Here is a 5176-nt window from a genome sequence, read left to right on the forward strand (position 1 = left end):
TGCTGATTCATAAAGGTAACACATTTCCTCTTCCCTTGGGCAGTATAATTTTCTGGATGTAGCATGAAAGGTGAAGATTATGAGCTTTCTTTTTTAATTATGAAAATCTTTTGAATCATTGAGAACTTGGAGGAATTTTTTTTTTCAGAGTTAGGTAGAAATATGACTAATGAAAGAGGAGACTTTCTCGTCAAGGTATTATATTAATTGTGGTAGTTGCTTTATTTCCACAGTGATAATTACCTTCTTCCACAAATTCTAGTCTGTCAGGGCGTATAGCTCTTACATATTTTACTGCATGAATTGTAGTTTTTAATTTATAACCATTAGATGTTTGAGAGGCTAGAGAGTTCTAAGATCATTCAGCCCATACTGCTACCACCTGCTTTTGCAGAATTGAAACCCAAGATCCAGAAAGAAACTTAAAATTAGCAAGGAAAGAAGGCAAGTCCATTCATTCATTCATTCATTCATTCATTCATGCATTCATTCATTCATCCATTCAACAAATATAAAAAGTATCTACAAGGTACAATGGAAAGAATGGAAGATTGTAGAAGCCACTTTTATTCATTCATTCAACAAATATTTTAAAAGTATCTACATGATGTAGGTAAAATATTTAGGTTTAAGCCTTATCTCTTCCAATTAAAAGCTGTGTGATATTGGAAAAATTCCTTCATCTCTCAGGGCCTCAGTTTCCTCATCTGTAAAGTGAATAGGTTGGACTTGATAACCTCTAACACCCCTTTTAGCTCTAAATCCTTTAGTCAATGAACAATATAGATTAAATGGTGTCTAAAGTCCCTTTGGAGGGGGGAGGTAGGGCAATTAGGGTTTAAGTGACTTACCCAACACAGCTAGTAAGTGTTAAGTGCCTGAGGCCAAATGTGAACTCAGGTTCTCCTGACTCCAGGGCAAGTGTTCCATTCACAGCACCACCTAGCCACCCCCTTGTCCCTTCTACTTCTCACATTTTGTGCAAAGAATTTTGCTAGACTCTGTCAGCAAAATTTTTTTTCTCTAATTATAATACTTTTCCTGATTATTCAACCCAAAGATGACATGAATTCTTCAGAGAGCCTAGAAGCTGGGATTTTGAATCACATATTTATATGTGAAATTCTTTCCCTGGAATATGAAGCATATCTACATTTTCAAAACCTTGCCCATTCAACTGAAAGTAATCTTTGCTCCTTCCCTGTGTCCAAGGAAAAGAAAAAAGAGTTAAAATATCATTAGAGCCTGCCTGCCTGATAAGACTGCAAGCACTACATTTAAACTTTATATACATTACTAAGAAGATTGTAGACTAATAAAAACCTCCTGTCTGGAGTGAGCCTCTAAAGAGTCCACTAGAGTCTAGACTGGCTTCCTGGTTCCAGGTGGGACTTTGCTGAAAACATCTCAGGCAGGAGGTAATCTATGCTAATTTCTGAGCTCTCTAGGTAAGATGATTTTACTTTATGCCACAGGGTTGCTGTGAAAATTAAATGAGATAATATATGTAAAACACCGTACAAATCCTAAAGTATTATATAAATGTTGGAGATTATTACTCTTTTTATTTCCCCAATCAAGTCTGTTATTACAAGGTTTAACAGCCTCATTGATTGGAAATAACTGATTTAACTACTCTCTACCTCCTATTCAAGTTTTGTCCTCTATAGACAATCAGATATTTGAAAATGATATCTAAGTTTTATATACTAATTCCTGAAGATTTCATTCATGTACCTAAATCATTTAAATAACTCTTATTTTTAAGGTTGCCATGCCATTGCTATCATCTGAATTAAAAAAAAAATCTGTAACTATCAAGTTATGAAGATTCTTTGTATTCAGAATCTCCACTGATTGTTACACAGCATGCACACACAGAACAACACTTCATTTATCTGATCACCACTTTTTAAAAATTTCAAGTTTCCATAATGAGGCCCAGGATTTGAGGTAAAAGCTTCAAAGTACTACATGAACCCAAAATAGGTACACCTAAATCTGTACACTAAAGTTTATACATGCTATTCTTAGGGGAGCTCTCTATGCTTTCTCTGCATCTCTCTTACTCTGGCCACAGCTCTAATGAGCTCAGTTATTTGCTTTCACAGGGCTCAGCAGATTAGGCATGAGAATTCAAAGATATACCACCAGTCTGGTGGCAGTTAGTCAAGGGGCATGCAAAAACATGCTTTATTAGGGTTTAGATGAAGTGGATTGTAAGATCTCTTCCAGCTCTTAATCTCTGATTCTAATAGTCCCTGAAGGCCTAAAGGTATCTTTTTTTTTTAAAGTGTTGCAGTAATTGATGTTTGTAATGCTGACCTTGAATAATCTTTAAAATTTTTTTTTCAATTTATTTATTTATTTTAATTTTTCAAATGCTTTATTAACTTCTGATTTACATCATTCATTTCTGCCAGATTTTGAGTTACAAATTTTCTAACTGTTTTTCCCCTTCCCACCGCCCCAAAATAGCAGTCCCACTGGATATCCCCTCCTCCAATCTGCTCTCTCCCATATCCCCTTTGACTTTTCCAGCAGGGCATGGTGGATCTCTATGCCCCAGTGCCTGTATATCTTATTTCTCAATTACATGTAAAATAGTATTAATAATAGTATATATATATATATATTTTAAACATTTGATTTTAAAACTTTGAATTCCATATTCATTTCCTTCCTCCCTTGTTACCCACCCTTACTGGTAAGATAAGCAGTTCTGTATAGGTTGTACATGTGTAGCTAATGCAAAACATTAACATAGTGGATATATTGTAAAAGACTGACTATATTTCCCTCCCTCCTATCCCACCTCCCACTTGTTCTATTCTCTACTTTGATCCCATCCCTTTTTCAAAAGTGAGTGCTTCCAACTTCCCTCCCCCCCAGCCTGCCCTTCCTTCCATCATCCACCCTCTCATGCCCTTCCCCCCAACTCTCCTGTAGGGTGAGATACCCTATTTAGTGTGTATTTCATTCCCTCCCCGAGTCAAATTCAATGAGAATAAGGTTGACGCATTCCCTTTTGCCTTCCTATTCTTCCCCTCCATTGTAACCATTTTCCCTTGCCTCTTCTATATGAGATAGTTTACCCCATTCTGTCTCTCCCCATCTCCTCTCATTAGATTCCTCTCTCACCTCTTAATTTCACCTTTTAAGTATCATCCCTTCCTATTAAATTGGTCCTGTGCCCTCTATCTATGTATACCTGTAAACATATATACACATATTCACATATGTATTCATACATCCGTATACCCTCTGATATAGACACACACACACACACACACACACACACATATATATATATATATTCCTTTCAATTATTTTCATACTGAGAAAAGTTTCATCAGTCACAATTATTGTTTTTCCATGTAGGAATGTTAATAGTTCAACTTTGATAAGTTCCTTATGATTTCTTTTCCCTGTTTACCTTCTCATGCTTCTCTTGCTTCTTGTATCTGAATGTCAAATTTTCTATTCAACTCTGGTTTTTTGATCAAGAATGCTAGAAAGTTCTCTATTCCACTGAATAACCATATTTTCCCCTGAAACATGATATTCAGTTTCTCTGGGTAAGTGATTCTTGGTTTTAATCCCATCTCCTTTGGCCTCTGGAATATCACATTCCAAGCTTTTTGATCCCTCAATGTAGAAGCTGCCAGATCCTGGGTTATCCTGATTGTGTTTCCACAATATTCAAATTGTTTCTTCTTGGCTGCTTGTAATATTCTCTCCGTGATCTGGGAATTCCAGAACCTGGCTATAATATTCCTAGGAGTTTTCTTTTTGGGATCTTTTTCAGGAGGTGATTGGTGGATTCTTTCAACCTCTATTTTGCCCTCTGGTTCTAAAACATCAGGGCAGTTTTCTTGAGAATTTCTTGGAGGATGATTTCTAGGTTCTTACTTTGATCATGGCTTTCAGGTAGTCCAATAATTTTTAAATTATCTCTCCTGGATCTATTTTCCAGGTCAGCAGTTTTTCCAATGAGATATTTCACATTGCCTTCTATTCTTTCATTTGTTTAGATCTGTTTAACAGCATCTTGATTTCTCATAAAGTCATTAGCTTCCATTTGCTCCAGTCTAATTCTAAAGGAATGATTCTCCTCAGTGAGCTTTTGAGATTCTTTTTCCACCTGGCAAATCTGGCTTTTTAAGGTATTCTTTTCCTCATTGGCTTTTTGAGCCTCTTTTGCCATTTGAGTAAATCTATTTTTTAAGGTATGATTTTCCTCAGTCAGGCTGTTGACTCTCATTTCATAATTTTCTAGCATTGTTCTCATGTTTCTTCCCAATTTTCCTTCCACTTCTCTTATCTGCTTCTTAAGGTCCTCTATGTCCTGTAACCAGCTCGTATTTTTCTTTGAAGCTTTTGGTGCAGGAGTTCTGACTTCACTGTCTTCCTCCTGTTCCATGCTTTGCTCCTTTTTGTCCCCAAAATAGGAGTCTAATGTTGGAATCTTCTGTCTGCTTTGTTTCCTTTGCCTGGTCATGTTGCCCCTCAGCCACTTGACCCCTGGGCTTTTTGCCACAGTAGGATTCTGCCACCCGAGAGCGAGCTTTTGTCCCAAATGCTGGGGTTTTCTCAGCTGCCAGAGGTATTAGATGGGTACCCTCTCTGAGGTCTCCACATGCTCTGGCAAGCGGGATACATACCCTAGGACCTTCACCCTTGACTGCAATCCAGATCCAAGCAGGTTAAAGCAAGAACAATTACCCCTCTGTATCAGCAATGCCATATTCACAATGCCTATGGAGATTACAAATATGCTGATATAATTATCCATTACAAAATACATCATGCTTGCCATATGGGGAAATAAACTAGAAAATTTATTAAGATACCAAAAGACTGAGTCCCAAAACCAGAAAGTGAAAGCCATCAGAGTAGTTATGATATTGGCACAGGTAGATAAAGTAGAAAGCACCCGATTTTCAAGCCTTTAAAACAGAACAGACTACCTTAGGCAAAGGTCCTCCTCTCCCCACACACAGCAACCACCCAGCGTCCTGGAAGCGCTCTCCCAGCAGCTCCGGCCCCTGGCAGTCCTCAGCAGGAGTCCTTAGCAGAAAGTCCTTAGCAGTCCTAACTCAAAAAGGGCTTCGTGCTGCCGCTGCCTCTGCTGCTGCCGCTGCCGTCGCCACCACCGCTAGCAACCGCAGGAACT

This window comes from Petaurus breviceps, unplaced genomic scaffold (assembly GCF_028583685.1).
Source record: "Petaurus breviceps papuanus isolate PSGF00001 unplaced genomic scaffold, PetGlider_PUasm1.0 90701, whole genome shotgun sequence".
Lineage (NCBI taxonomy): Eukaryota > Metazoa > Chordata > Mammalia > Diprotodontia > Petauridae > Petaurus > Petaurus breviceps.